At 42.5% G+C, this 16,664-nt stretch overlaps 1 protein-coding gene across 6 annotated transcripts in view; it reads right to left on the bottom strand.

Annotated features, from left to right (window-relative positions):
• The window catches only part of exd (PBX homeobox extradenticle), a 532,389-nt gene that overhangs the window by 218,834 nt on the left and 296,891 nt on the right, over positions 1–16,664 (bottom strand). The window lies entirely within an intron of this gene.

The raw sequence follows: 16,664 nt of genomic DNA on the forward strand, positions 1-16,664 counted from the left end.
ACGTCGCCGCCGCGACGGTAGCAGATACACCTGGCTTGTTTGCTCGTACTCGACAATCCTTGATTCGTCGCTGTCATCTCTGCGTAGAAGTAAACGGCAGACATTTTGAAAACCGTCTGTGATTATTGCCCTCGGCAAATACCAGTGAGAACACTTTTGGTATTGCTCCCCACCCCCTTTGTGTGGTGAAAGTGACATCTTCAGTTGGTGTACAGTGACACGGACTGTCTGTGCGTAAGATATTGTAGCATTTGTTGTTTGTTGTGTGTGTGTGGGGGGGGGGGGATATTACGCAGTTGTCGCGTGTAAAAATACACGTTGTCGCAATCATCTGATATTGTGTTTTTCTTTCCCTCCTCCTGTCTCTCGTATGCCACATGACATGATTCGTTCATTCCTCGCGTGTAACTGGGGTATGCAACCGTGCTCAACTTTTCGGATTTTGTGTTCGGTGGTCATGTTTTGATGTTTGAGGTCGGGATGTGTTGTCTTGAACGCATTTCTCATTGTCACGGTCCTTCTTGCTGCGTTACATACCTTTTCCATGCATTGTTGTTGCTGGAAATCCCCAATTCCTTTGAGGACTCCATTGCGCATGCGTGCAGTGAACTTTTCATAGTGACTTCCGGACTGAGCACATACGATTCCTTTATGATTCCCTTGGAACCGCCTCTCTATCTGTGATAGTATTCGTCCCAGTTAGGTGTGACGTTCACTTTGTCACCTTTTGCGAGGCTCCTATCTCGGAAACGGAAGCCTCCAGTCGTAAAAATGGAACTTAGACTTTTTGCTTGTTTTCGTGTGAGGAATCACCTCCCAAGCGTTGTAAACGACCTTTAGAAACACCCTGTAATATATATATATATATATATATATATATATATATATATATATATATATATATATATATATATTTACAACTTAAGAGATAACAATACGTTGCCGTATATGGTTACGATGGCAACTTGGATAATACATGCATATGTGTATTTATTTACCATCTATTAACTCACGTCGAAGATTTATTCAATACCCTTTCACAGCAGTTGCTTCTATCCGCGCATTAACTTAACCACGAATGTTCAATGAGAATTATGAAGGAACAGACTAAAATGTAAGACGTTAACCAAACAAAACAGTGTCTTTTGTTTCTCACGGCAAATGCCCAAATGTGAGACGTGGTCACGTTAGTTCAGTATATTACAGGAGCAAGAAAAAAGCAGACCTGCGTGGCGGAGTGGTTAGCACAGCGTGCTACGATGCCAGGAGTCCCGGGTTCGAATCGCCAAAAGTTTCAGAAGAGCGACGCTATTTAACAAATCAAATGAAATCAAATACAGGAGCAAGGAAGCAAGAAGACACGAAAGTAATTCATGAAAAGTAATCGTCCACTGGCAATGAAACAAAGAAACTCTAGAAGTTCAAATACAGAACATTATCTTCTGCCTGAATGTATGAGAGTCTCAACAATATTGGTAGTCCTCCTAGATGGTGTAGTGGTAACGTCGTCGCATTGTAATCAAGGAGTCCGAGTTCGATGGCCGGTGGAGGCACATAGTGGATCGTATCCCACTTTAAACCGCAGGACTAGTCTCAAACATTGGAAAGACAATTGCTGTTGAGAGACAAACCTCTACAAAGGAATTTGATTTCTTGCTCCGCGGTAAGGAATCACGGCCACCTCCCTTCTTCCTTCAGGTTCTGCCTCCATTACCCCGCTTGCTCCGCCGCCCCATCCTCAACCAACGGTCTGATTATATTTGCGATGGCCTGCGACGGGAGACCAATTGAAATAACTGTCCAGAAGGGATGGAGGGCCTCGTGGCCTTAACGAGGTATTAGGAGGAACGTAAACCTTTTTATGAAGCCCTCAGCGTGTCGAGGATCGAAGAGCCCCTTCTTCCCCTCACCTTATCTCCTGACCTTCTCTCCCAGGTCTCAACTTCGTTTCGTCTCGACGAACCAATTTAACGGCCCTGCTGGATCACGGTCACACATGTCATTTCGTCAGGCAGGGAGGCTTTAGGAGAGCGTTTTGTCCAGCTTCGTCCCCGTCTCTGTGAGCAACGCCTTTGACGCGGAGGACGGGCCTTGAAAAGCACATATAGGGCTGGGCTCTTCCATCGGTACTGAATTCTGAATTGTTAGTATGGTGTGAACTGGTCATTAGGCACTTAAGTCATTATGGCTAGAGCCGTTGAGCATTGCCAAGCATAAACAATGAATGAATATTCTCAAAGTTGCTGTTCTACTTAATCAAAGTTCCGTGTTCGATTGCTGGTTTATAAAAAACCAAATCTCTTGACTTTCCAGGCTTCACGAATATTTTCCAATACCATTCCAGAGCATCCGATAATGCTTTTACATGGAAATATACTGAGTTTATTTTACATTTTTGAAAGTAAATGAAATTAAAACTATTTTTTTTTTTAAGAAAGTATCAATGAATAACGTTCCTGGTGAAAATAATGCCTTCTTTCAGTTTCTCATCTTAGCAAGATTCATGGAGGGGGGTGACAAAGTGAGGGAGTATATACACAGAAATGACAGAAGGTAAGATTATCAATACTTTGCATCAACTAGCGTAGCGCAAGAGGGGAACAAATTAGAAATTATCTTATAATACGTCGCTTCAATGGTGTTGGCACATACACAACTCTGTTGTAAAAATTTACAATCTAATAGTTTAGCACCTAGCGCATTTGAGTTTGCCACTCTACATATCGCGCATGTAGAAGGACGCTAGGAGCGAGGAAACAAAACAAAACCACTGGTACAGAGCTCAGACAGCCGAGAGAGCACGCCCCTGTTTGAAATTCAAGAAATCGCAGTCCCCCGCACTCTCAAAAAACAAGCGTAAAATTAGTTCTCCAATTATGCAGACGACCTTACAGTGTGTGGTAACAAATAATCTGGAAAGTGTAAAAATGGTCTGTTCTTGCAAATAACCAGTGCGCATCCCCCGGAAAGTTTCAAAAGGAGAAAAAAGAGGAACATGCATGCATAGCAATTGTTGTTATTGTTACAACGCTGAGTGCTGCTGAGCAAGAGAAGAGGGAATCTGCGTATGTGATGACGCAAAGACCAGCGGAGCACGCTTCCTCAGTGCCAACTGTATTCTGCGTCACGCATCGAAGACCTTGGTCCCGGAACACAATGCCCAGGAGACCGACCACCTCCTGCACGCGCACACGCGCCTGTATCATCTGCATATTGTTCGACGCAGTGTTGCCGGAACACAAATTCACAGACTGTAGGTAGATATATCCATTTCAAAAATATTTATAATGCTAACGATTTTGGACTTGATGTCGATATGGTAGTCTTAACACTTTGAGAGATCTCCCCGATGACGTAGTGGTAACGTCGTCGCCTTGTAATCAAAGGGTTCCGCGTTCGATATCTGGTGGATCCCTTGCATACACTAAAAAAATATGCAACTTGTGGTGTAACACCATAATTTGAGTAGGACAACACCTAATGGAGTGTTAAAGGCCTGCATACTTGGTGTGATGTGACGTCAAATGGTGTAACAGGACACCAAGAATGGCCAATTTCACAACACCAAAAGGGGGCTTTTTAACACCACCTTTGGAGGCAACTCAGCTGCACATTTTTTTTAGATTGATACATTGAACTTAAAAATAAACTCCCAAATCTTAGCACCTAGGATGTTTGCAAAGAGAGATCCTAAGATAGTTTCATACTGAAGTGACACGTGGCATCACGCCTGCCATGGTGTTTTGTCGGCTGTTGCATCTGGATCAGTGCTACTTGTGAATTCTCTCACCCAAGGAGTCGCAGAAATGTTGGACTACCTCGCCGTGAACTCTCTTGGAAAATTGGGTCTGCTTAGGTATAACCATTTGCGCACAGCGCATGCAGGGTAGGAATCACGTGTGTGGGCTTTGTTGCAGACACTACAGTGTCCAAGATAGACTTCAGGACTGCATGAGGCTACCTGAGCTATGTACGAAGCTTGAAGCGAAAAGACTAAAATTCAAAAGAAAAATCAATATGCATGACATTGTTCATTTCAATAAGAAGACTGTGGTGATTTTAGAGTTCGCAACCTGATTTCCTAGGAATTTTGCTATCGTTGGCATGGCAACGTGGCTTCCTCGGTATACGCAACTCCTGAACGTATAAGGTCCTGTGTCAAATTAGACCTGCCATCACGGTGGCAGTTATTAATGTCACCAGATCATCAACCGTCGAAGAAACCACAAGAAAATCGCAAATCGATAAAAGGGTACAAGTATCTGAAAATATCAATTCCAAGTCTCTTGAATTCATACAGCAGCTGGCAACCATGCTATCCTGGTACAATGGCACAGCATCTGACAATCGGAAGATCAGGTTATGACGAAATGGACCTGCGAGATGCAAAGCATTGACGGTGGTTCACGCGATATGGCTGACCGGAAACGCAAGCGACTTTCTCAATGGGGAGGTAATTTAGGCGATCCACGTTCCTTCCTCGAGAGACCTCGTGTCAATCGTGGAAGGCGACAGCTGGTTTGCAAACTTGCTCATCGGTCGTGGGAAAGTTTCGATGAAATCGACTCTTGTGCGTATGGGGAGGGCAGTGCAAGCATCGAATAATCACTGAACCAAGTGTAAACACGTATGACGAATTTGGAATTAAAATCGTTTGGAAGGCTGTCATGACATAAGCAGGACACAATTTCTGATGTTCAAAGGGGGAAAAAAAATACAATTTCAATCAAATCTAGTCTGATAGCACACAATATGCTGATGATACGTCAAACTGCTTGAGAATTTATACACCGAACCACTAAGAATGAAGATTGGAGAAGGTGTTAATTATATTATCTTAATTCCATGAATCATCCTGTGTTCTTTTCGGATTCACATCGACGTATTATTGGTCTCTTCCTCTGCAAACAATTTTTCTACCAAGTTACCAAAATTCTTAGTCGACTTACTTCAAATTCCCGTTCTGAAATTTTTCTCCATTCAATTTTCCCATATTCGGCATTTCCTTTTCAAAATTTCCACGAACAAGGATTTTTTTTTTTTTTTTTTTCAGAGAACAGTACGCCTCCATCTGTTGTCCCCGATGATTTACACACTCCCTAAAACTCTGTTTCCATCCGTACCTTTACAGCTCAATGCAATGTGCAACTTACTGGTTTGTCCATCTACTACCGCGATATCTATATCGTCGATTTGCAATTCTTCTTAAGAGAAAAATATGAGATCAGTACATGCTCTCTTCAACTAGGACGGCCCAACTCTACGACTGTATAAAAACCAGAAACGAAATTCTGTGATCACTTGAGTATCAAGAACACACTAAGAATGTGACAGTGTAGCAGGAGCTCTCGATAAAACCTAACTGTTATGGTTAAAGGGAACATTATAGTTTTTTTTTTAAAAAAAACTCAGTGTTTACATTACAAACATTCTTCTCTATTCAGTTTGTCTATATTTCCCTGATAACAATTCCTTAGAAATTATATTAATTTGTTCTAATCTCTGATATCTTTCTGTGAGCATCGTACGACGATAGTCCGCCAGGTACAACTAGAACAGTGGTTGCTTTCCGGTCGCTAAGAAAACTATTATCAGGCTCTAACTCTACGATAGGGACAGAGCCTAGCTTAAGTGATTCTCAGTCAACGATCAGGCCAACAATCAATCCAAAGGCGTGTGTATAAATAGACAAGAGGAGGGGAAATAAAATCCGCAGTGCAGATTCCTTCTCCTGTACACCCTAATAATTTCTCTTTCCTGTCAGTTCGATATAATGCATGCAACATTAGAAAAACTAACTTGCAGAAGAGTCACGTCATAATTCTTTTTTAAAAATCCTTAACCTTCGCAAATTCAGAGCAAGGATGCGTTAGCGCATAAGCCAACAATGTAGCAAGGATTGCCAAGAGAGAGTGCACCTTGATGTATCCTGCAAGCACGCAATCCACCGTTACACGCCTGCATTGCTGCACCCGTCCACTTTTAGGCAAATAAGACTGAAAAATCGATTGCATTCTTTCAGTTTGCCTTCGCCCGTTTGAGTTGCTAATGGTGACAGTGGGCCTAAACAACGAGCGAAATTGAATTGCCCTGTACCTCCTGTGGAGTGTCGACTTGGCAATGTTAAACATTTCCCAGACTTACTCAAATTTTATTACCCAACAGTATAGCTTGAACATACAATTGGTTTCTGCAATGCTCCTCAAAGGTTGTGTTTACAGCCTCAGTTTAATTGTAAATTATTGCAAAGCAGCATTCCTTTTCAATATACTGGTTCCTTCCCTTCAATTTCCCGAATGTCCAAAAATAATTCCATTTCTTCCCATAGTTTACCAGGCTTTCTTCTCACTTTCTTCTGGCGTATTGACTCACAGCCAGCATAAACCTCTTGCTGTGTTCTCTGTTTGCATGTGATTGTTGCTTCATCCCTTCCCTTATCATCATTCATCCTCATCTTCACGAATACCTAAACGTGACAGTAAAGCGAAGTAAAATAAATCAATCTCTCACTTTCCTAAACTGTCATTATTTTCTTATTCATGATTCACTCTGAATCCCGTCTAACTTTACATTATTTCCTGAACATCGTTGAGTGGTTAGGCTCCCTTCTCATCAATTTCCACTAGAAAATCTTCCCCACTGCCGCACGGACACTTCTTTGAAAGATGTCTTGTAGTAGGTTGGTAGGTCTAAGCCTCAAGCAACACAAGCACACATTAATTATATATGGTCCGGAAAAGCCGCAACATTGCTAATTTTTATCAACTACAGAAGACAAACCAGCCGACACCATCTGGCGCGAGGATGGGACATAGGTGCGTGGGTGGGTGGAGAGTCCGGCCTCCTGTCTCTCTGGGGTCGGCTCGGCCATCCGTCACGTAAATCTTCCGCTGGGGGTCTCCTGACCAGTCCCGCATTGGCGAGCCCGTATTTCACCCGGGTCCACAGAGGATTTAGGAGCCATTTGGGTTTAAAACCGGACAGGAGCTGGCGGACCACTTCCACACAACTCTCGATTAACGAACGACGAAACCCCTCAGGCTTTTCTCTCGGACCCAACCATTAACCATTAATTTCAAGTGTAGCGTAATTTACTTGGCTTCGTTCTTCACAGTAATGGGGGCGTCGGTGGTGGGGGGAGGAGGGGGGTTGGAATCGATATCCTGCGAGAGGCTAAAGCCCTGGCATTAAAGGAGTAAGCTACATCGGTGTCATTATTTGGGTCTTTCGGCAAGGGGGTGGCGGGAAGGAAGAACGGAGGGGTAGAGAGAAAAGTTTAAAAAACTGGAAAAAAGGTCACCGAGTGGAGAGGAGAAACGATTCATATTCAAACTATTGTAGGGCTCCAGGTGTGCTCACGAGAGTCGCTGTCTACATAGTATCTTCCAGCCATCACCAAAGGAACGTATCGTGTGTTTAGCTAATAACGGAGCGAAGAAACTCAAAAGCTTGTAGTGGCTGATGGTAAGACCGAGGCCACAGCAATACCAAAAAAATATATATTTTGGTACAATAAAATACCTGACATTAATTTCCATTAGCTTGATCCCGTTGCCACGAGAACCTCTTATACTACACAGCGACCCAAACAAAAGAACCTTCGACCAAAAGCTTCGCGCATCTTCCCCTCCATCCTTTCAACTCTGTCCATAAGGAAACCTGCCCATCCCCCTCAACCCATGGACGCGTACAATGCACACAACACGCGCTTGCCTGGGTTTCCACTATACTCTTCCACGTAATAGATCTACCATCTTCTACTGCAATACCCCGTACTACCAAGACTGTCTTAAATATTTGGTAGTATACATAGCCCTAACCACTATAGTGTCGGGGATATTTCAGATTCATGATTTCAGCACTTGAGATCCTTCTGCATCAAAAACTTTGTTAACACTTGAACGTTCAAACTATGATAAGAAACAGTTCAACCTTGAAAGGCACTCGCCTTGCAAGGAATAAGATCTGCGAAGGTTCAAACCACCATCGAAGTCTGGCCGTTATGATCACTTTCAATGTATAGGAAAAACAGTACAGAAAACATGACTCACAACAATGGCACAGACATAATTGACCAACCCCTTCTCCTCCCGTTGTGCAAGCACAGAGGGGTGGTGGGTACGGATGGAAGGAAGGGTTTAGAATAAAGAGAGAGAGAGAGAGAGAGAGAAAGGATTGGTTAGCTGTCACTCGATGTGCCCGAGGAAAAACATTTGGGGTGACTGCCGTTCGGTCCCCACAGATCAATGAAGCCAGGCTGCCCACACCGATGGAGCCTTAACGGGAGGAGCGGAGGGGGAAGGGAGAGAGACAGAGAGAGGAAAATGCGAACGAGCTACCGAAGCGGACAGAAACCCGAGCTGCGCACGGAATGAAAATTTATCGACATCATTCGAAAAGCGAAACGATCCCACAAACCCTCCATTCGTCCCTCCCCCCCCCCCCAGGCGTTCTCTATTTTCGTTCCTCAACAGACTTGCAAAACACACGTCCGCTAAACAGTCGCAGAAGGGTTAGGGGAAACTGACACGAGAAATCCCCATAAAACCATTTTATAGCAAACCAATGGATTTCAACGTGAACTACATGAAAATATTGGTCTCGGAGAAAGGGTGTAAGGATCAGGAAATAAAACTTTGAACAGCACCTCAGAGCAAGAAAAAAAAGTTGGAGAATTACTTAATTTAGAAGCAGAAGGCGATATCCTATATGTCAACTGAAGGATGAATTAAGGTACATGTTTCTCGCAAGACTTAACAACTGATCTGGGAAGTTTTGATCAGGCCATGGTGTTAAGTTAGCCCTTTTATTATCTTCAATGGCTTTCACCCATCAGTCCTCATCTGGTCTTAAAAACCTTATGTCTTGTGGTGTCCCGCAATCGTTACTCTTTACTAACCAACCCCCAGCTGGGCTCGCGCAGTCCTCACGTGGCTTCCAATCGCCCATCCTCCCCTGACCTTGTGAACCGTATTTTGCATGGCCTCGCGCCGTCTGTAGCCACTAGTCCTTACCTGGTCTCATACAGGCTACCCACCCGTCCTTACCTGCCCCGGCCAGTCTCTACCCACCCGTCCTTATCTGGCTTCACGTGGTCACACGATTCCAATATGGCACGGATTATTCTTGACTGACTCTCAGTCTTGTGGACGCCTTATGGCTTGGCGTGGCGAACTCGCAATGTCTTTTGAAACAGATGAACGATTCATTGCTACAAAATCACAGCTTCTTTCCACCATACTGGTGATTATCACAACGTGAGAATGCAAGAAAAAACTAAGTTCTTAAACTAGTGATTGATCTTTAGATTTATCCGTAATGTCAATATGAAAAATAAGCAAGCCATTTTTACCACCAAGGGAAGCAACAAGGGAGAATGCTGAATAAACAGAAAAATAAATTCGTACAGATATTACATTCATGCAGCTAAATAAAACAATCAGCCGTTCCAGTAATAAATTATATATTATAAGTAAGGAAACATGTCAAGCAGCCTGACAGAACTGCCAATTTCAAACCTTGCCTGCTTCAAAGTGTGTGTGGAGAGCCCATTTTCGACACGCACCATCATCTTAACAGGCGTTATGGTGAGTGACACACAAAATTGCCGTCCACACTGCATAATAAAACACCGCGGACGATAAAGTGCAACTAACCTTCATAGCGGCTTCCCACAACCCACAAGGCATAAACGCTCCGCCTTTTCATCTCCAAGAGAGAGAGTGCGTGGACGTAATTGCCGCCTTTTTGCGGTACATGCGGAGAAAAGTACTACCTTAACTCCGCATATCTGCCAGTGGTGTACCAATTTCGGTCTTCATAGTAATTACAGATAAGCAAACAAGCTCCTGCTAAATACTCCACAATCTGGTTGCCTTCGAAACCCTGTTATTCCTCGCCTAACTACTACTTGTACTGGAAAAGGTCGTCCGGTTTACATGATAAATTTCTACACAGGTATAATAATAGTCAGTCCGCACACACACACACACACACACACACACACACACGTGTTTCTTCAAATTATATTGTTTTTCCAGTCAAAAAAGGGAAGAGAAAAGTTGGTAGACCAAGAAAATTGCGTGTTCGTGGAGAAAGAAAGATACAGGAATCAACAAGAAATGCGGAACAAAAGTTTCTCTATATTCTCTCGTAAACACAAAAGTTTTACTCCTATTTATTTTCGCCCACTTAAGACAACCCCTACGCCCCAATGCACTTACAAGATCAGGGTTCTTCTACTAAACCTGATATGATCTCTCCAATCCCATCTAAACAAATTGTTGTCTTAGTAAGCTTATTATTATTGTAAGAAGATTTTGTTAGTACAATGTTAGAACTATACGGTGACGCACTTCACTACAATTCAGTTTATAAATATATATAAAAGAAACTGTTCTTATTTGCTTCTAACAGTTCAGTTTCACTTGTAAATCTTTCACTTAGTTTGAATTTGGTTATGTTGTAGTCAATGTGAAGTTTAGTCAAATATAAGACTCTATAATGAAGCAAACAAATTTTTTTTAAAAAAAATTAAAGGTCTTAGTATCTTCTACAAATTGAGCTTTTACATCATGTGTCATTTTAGTACATTTGAAAAGAAGTTTATATGGTTGGAATTAATTTAAAACTATACACACACGTACATTGCGGATTGAAAAGTTGTCAAATTGGCGTTTAATAATAAAAGCCAAATGAGTGATGCTGTTGAAAAATTGAAGGAACTACTCCCGTAAATCATGATGAAAATGTTTTAGGATTCTTATCAGCCTATATCTAACTGCTTATTTATATTGTATAATTGCCCTGTAATTGGAGAAAATTTTCTCTGCAGATGGCTAGTAAATAGATAAAAGCTATTAAAAGTATAACTCAGGTACAGGGAGAAATCTGTCAGTGGTAAAAGTACACGGTCTTACAGGTTGTCAATAGAGAAAAACAGAACTCACAACTGAATTTGACATTCATGTTTCCTTCAGGAGAGTTACAGCCTTAGATGGTGTGCAATCCGGTATATCACAGTAGTTGGTGTTGAATGCTTATAAGAATGATTCAAGGTGTCGTGTCTTTATTATTATTACGACTCGTGTATTAGGTTGAAGATGTAGCACAGTTTTGCCAATATTATTATCGTTCCTACTTTCCTTAGATACGTATTTGCAGAAAACATTCCAATTTCAGTTTATCTCCATGTCACTCATTTGCTACACGTATTTAGCGAATTACAACTTCTTAAAAACACCCTCCAATTCTAACCAAAGTTCGAATTTCTAGTATTTCTGGTGGGAGTTTTACTTTATCAATTTTCAAATTATAGTACAATCTGCTGTGTGTCCTGCAGCGGTTTTCCTTTAATGGAAATGACCACAATAAGACACTTCATGAATAATAGCAAATTTACTTCAGTGTATCTTGAGCCACAATGGAGTAAATGTACTATCAGTAGGAAGGTGGCACCCTGCACAGGCAAGTTACTGATCTGCCTCCACGAGGGTAATGGATCTGATCACGTAATGCGAGGGAGTCATCTCCGTTCTGCGCGGATTATGATGGGTCGAGGGAGGACAGCTCCATCGCGAGGATTCCGGCGCCACCTGGGAGAAACAAGTGACAGGAGATAAATGACTATTTCTCCCGCGGCGAATCAAATGGACTCGGACCGCCTGTTACTCCTTCCCGAAGAGTTAAAAGTTTCATGGACGCAGGAAGTGAACCGCTATGACTCCTGCCAAGAGGAAACCTTTCCGATTGTTCCGTTCTATGTGTACGCTTTGCTTTGTTTATTAATTCCTAGCTACATCCATTAAACCCACATGGAGAAAGGGGCTGCAATTTCAGTATGCTTGCATTATCTTACTACAGTGCAGGTGCTAATACCTTGTTCAATTGAACAATAAAACATTTGGAGCTAAGGGTACGGTGCGCATTTTAATTCGATCGTGTGTGTTTTTCAGGTTTCAGCATTCTGGTCAAGTGTGTGCTGCACAAAAGAGACGATCTTTGGGAAGAGAAAAGTGCGTACGAAGGTGATGCCAAAACTCCTCATCCTGAACAAAAGGAACATCGAATGAACATTTGGCTGACGTTCTTGGGAGAGAGAAAAGAAACATGACCATAAAGCTGAGCTACAACACCTGCAGGTGTATTGCACGGATGAGCAAAATTATTGTTGTTGTTGTCTTTTGACCCGCTCACGAAGACTCTTCAAAGCTTTCCTACAGCAGATCTCGTTCACTGACTTTCAGATGCCCAATTAATGTAGATTATCAGTCTGATATCGAAAGTAACTAATATCATGGTTATATCGAAGGGTTGTGCTTTGTATGCTTCGGCACCGAGAAATCTAGACTGCGTAGCGATCCACCATGCGACTCACACACGAAAACACAATGGTCAGATCGCTTGAGAAGCGTGGAGAAGCTCCGGAGCCACACAATTTTAACGAGATTACTAAAATTATAATTTAAAAAATAATGTAGATAACTTACCTAACCTAGCAAACGTTTCACGAGATGCTACAGCTCACAATCCAATCAAATTTCGCATTACGCCTAGCAACAACAACAATCAATATTAATTTCATTGAGCATCTTTCTTTGTTCACATCTTTCGGAATAACTGACATTTTTAATCCTTCCCTATTCTCAGTACCGGGATAATTTTCGTTGCGATCGTTAGTTTCGTTCTTCAGAAATGTATGCCAGAGATCAAGTCCACCGATAGCGTAATGTCGACCACAAATATTCCTGGAGAAAAATTGGCCATTCAATTGGCATTAACGTCTACTGTTACCACTACAGTAACTTGCGTTTGTTCTGGTGAAATATCGACCAAATCTTCAATCTTGCAACCAACTAATATGCACGCGGACAAATTGCAGGTCTTTTGTAATTGGTTGTATATTTCTTCTGCTAGGTTTGTATGTTGCGTTTTCACATTTCGCTACACAGTTCTAGCCCCGTTCCATCGCCGAAAGAATAGCGAATTCCTGCTAACGAACAGTAAGGGGATAGAACCTCACCCTCCAAAAAACAGGGTTCTTTTAATAGTTGATCTTCTAATTTCCCACTAACATTACATGTATCTTCCCCTTGTTCCTCGTGCTGGCACAAACAATATAATCTTCCTTCATTCTCCCTCATCTTTCCTTCATTAATATTGCAGCCCGTTTTCATAGTATCCTCTCTCTCCCTCCTGGCGGAATTTAATAAGGGCGTATTGCAATGTTTTTGTACCCCCTTGGCCGCCACAAAGGAAAGAGAGAGATGGGGAAGGGTCGGCAGGAGGATGAAGCAGGGTGGTGGGGATTCGGGAGGAGTTGCACCACCTCTCTGATAAGAAGAGAGCGGCGGGTAATGTTGGGTGGTGGGGATTCGGGAGGAGTTGCACCACCTCTCTGATAAGAAGAGAGCGGCGGGTAATGTTCAGGATGATAAAACATTGGGCTCATTTGCGAAGGCGCTTAGCGATAACCCGACCACGCCTGCATACGCCATCTCAACTTAAAGCGATAGTTCGGCTGTGTGTGTGTGTTGAGCGTGAGGAGGGAGGGGGGGAAGCCTTATCGAACACTGGAGCGGATGGAGAGAAGGAGAGAGAGCTGCGACCACTTCCAAAAGGGTGAGGAGGATGCCGAAGAGATAATGCAGGTGGCGAGAACGCGGAACAATTTACCTCCAAAAAAAATATATACTAATTTGCATATTAGAACCTCTCAAAAATGCCAAATCTATTAGTTCACAACACAACTTAAGGTACATTGATATAACCTCTGGCAGTCATTCACACATGGAACTGTAAACTTCAAACGACAGCACTCTCTAACTGGGACCCGAGCTTTTGTTTGAAGTCCACTCTAAATAGGCTGGTCGGGACTGGACTTACAGTTTTAAAGTAAAGCATTATGTGCCTCCAAGGGTATCCAACCCGCGACAGCTGGATTGCAAGGCGACGTCACGACATCGTCAACGGGGAGGCACTGGCTGCTGCAAGAACTCGGAGCTTGTCAAATGTGTACCAGCAATCAAGACGTACAACTTTAATGCAAGCAATTCAATGAGAATGATACAAACAATACTCAAGTTGCGAAAACTTCAATTTGTTACCCTAGGGTCTTCACAAGTAAATGTAATATCACACATTGCGATTTCACCGTAGATAAGATAATACACGGCCAATTCTTCTAGTTGCTGGGGACCTTACTGCCTCTACATTGTGATTATGATTTCCAAACACGTTTTCACCGTGCTGTCACGTGCTTATCTGTACAAAGAACGCCTCCTTGCACTAAATTTTCTACATGGCGAGAGATAAAATGTAGACAATTTCATACCTTTCAATTAATAATGTAAAAATAGAAATTACCTACAAATGTACGAAGATTTCAACAATATTCACCACAAGGGGAAAATGCAGCGAAGGCTGCCATAAAGAACGGAAAAGCATGCATAACCCATATCTTAGAATTGCCGATGATCGGTATTTTATCTTGAAAGTTACGCCTTATGGAATTAAATGTTTCTCTTCATTCTTTCATTTTAATATTCGGGCAGTGGCATAGCGACTGGACTTATATTTTATTGGGATACAAACCACAGTGCAATGTGCTTGCGACAATAATCGAATCCTGGTACCCTTAATTATAGGGAAAAGAGATTTATTTATTTATTTATTTCAGAAAACATGGTACTGTAATGCCAATAGTAATATCTATTTCGGTTACTACGTTCAGGATGTACGGAAACTGATAGCGAGGCACATTGATACAGCCATGCCTTAACAAGTGTTCGCCTTGGCTTAGTAGCGCGTTACGTTGACCACTCTGCCACGAAGGACTGCAATGGCGATATCTTGCTGACGATATATCTAGCGCTGGTCCCTACGTTACACAATCTTCTCTGTATCTACAGGCAAGTAAAGTATTCGAGCTCGCAAGATTTAAACTTACAGAGCTTAACACGGGGCACATAAGAAATTAAAGTACTTGCCTTTCGGGTGGAGACAATTGAGTGAGTGATGATTTAGTTTCATTTCTGCCACTCTTGGCTAATTGCGAAGATGGAGACGATTGATGATGATGAAATGGATGAAGGTACAAACATCACACAACACAAGCCTCACAGCGGATTATACTGGCTGTGAGTCCAGAGCTCCATTAATCTGCAAAATGCTATCCAGGGAAGTTGACGTGGAAGTGAGGTTCACATTGGGTGCCTCTAGAAAGAGTATCCTCTTTCTGGGAGACTAATATTTATTTTTCAATACTTTCTTCCATCATAACCTCGCCTTCATCTTGCATTCCTGCTGTCGCGGTTATCACCACTGAAGAAGCGATAGACCTACCAGGTTGTTATGTCAGACGAGAGGAAAACTCCGCAACCCCGAGCATAAAAGGCATCGAGTTATTTAAGTAATTACCGAGGGAGAGCGCAGAAACAATATCGCAAAAAAACCCTCCTTCCGCGGGCATTATTCCGCAGACCTTGCAATTAAGAAACAAAACGCAAGTTGAGGTAATTGAAACAACGCGGGGCTAAAGACACGACCGTGCGTTCATTATGCAGGGAGGCGGCCCCCGTCCTCCGAAATTGATTCCATTAACGGGATGCGGCGGGGGGAGGAGGCGCCATTTACCACGGAAGTAACGTCGCTTTCAGTGGAGCATTTGAACCCGTGGAATCGCCGGCTGAAGTGGCCGATTTCATCAACGCGCACACACTCATTCTCATTCTATCTCTCTCTTACTCTCGCGCATATGCATACACACGTACAAAAAGGTTTGACGTGGTTTCCATCTGACGGCTGAAGTTTCAAATTGGAGGTCATCTGCTGCAAGGACGGTAGCTGTAATAGAACAGACGTAAAGAGCACTAAAAATTTCTAGTTATTCATTTCTGCAATTTACTTATTTCACACCGCGTTGTAATCAAGGGTTTCCGGATTCGATTCCACTTTAAATGATTGATTTGGTTGATTTTACTTCTGTTTTATGCCACTTTTGGCTAATCACGATGATGAGGATGAGTGATGATATGATGAAATTGATAAAGGGACACTCACGAAAAACACCCGTGCACAGATTCGAATCCGGGACGAACCCACCTTACTGTAGGTTCGGTCCGTATTACTCTAACCAAGCATAGAGTGGGCTTAAAACAAGAGATTTGTTAAAATTCTTATTCTACATCGCTCTACTTCATCTTTAGGCAAATCGCGAAAATGAGGATAAATACTGATGAGATGAAATCAGGCAGCAGTGTTGTAACGACGAAGAAGATATGTGAAAATAGGCTGTGTTAGTATGGATTGTGTTTTGTTAATCGTTTATGGAGTTTTGTAATACGGAATGTTAATAAATAATATTGGAGTTACCGTACCTGACTAATCAACGAAAGCACAACCAGAAAGGTAGTCACGACTCGAATCTGGATCCTTCAGTAGCGATACTGTTATTCGACCACTCAATACGCTCAGCCACTGGGGCGGCAAATGTGCAACTTGAGAAACAAACTAGCACAGGCAGACAAGATTCAACACATCGGCACCAAATCTGCAATACCAAAGCATTTACCTCATAGGCTTCAAGACCATTGGTCACATTTTTGTGCCCGATGATGTTGTTCTGCAAGATAGCATTCCATCAATGCAAAATACCCTCGGTCAAA

Source organism: Lepisma saccharinum, chromosome 14 (genome assembly GCF_977018435.1).
Source record: "Lepisma saccharinum chromosome 14, izLepSacc3.1, whole genome shotgun sequence".
Taxonomy (NCBI): Eukaryota; Metazoa; Arthropoda; class Insecta; order Zygentoma; family Lepismatidae; genus Lepisma; species Lepisma saccharinum.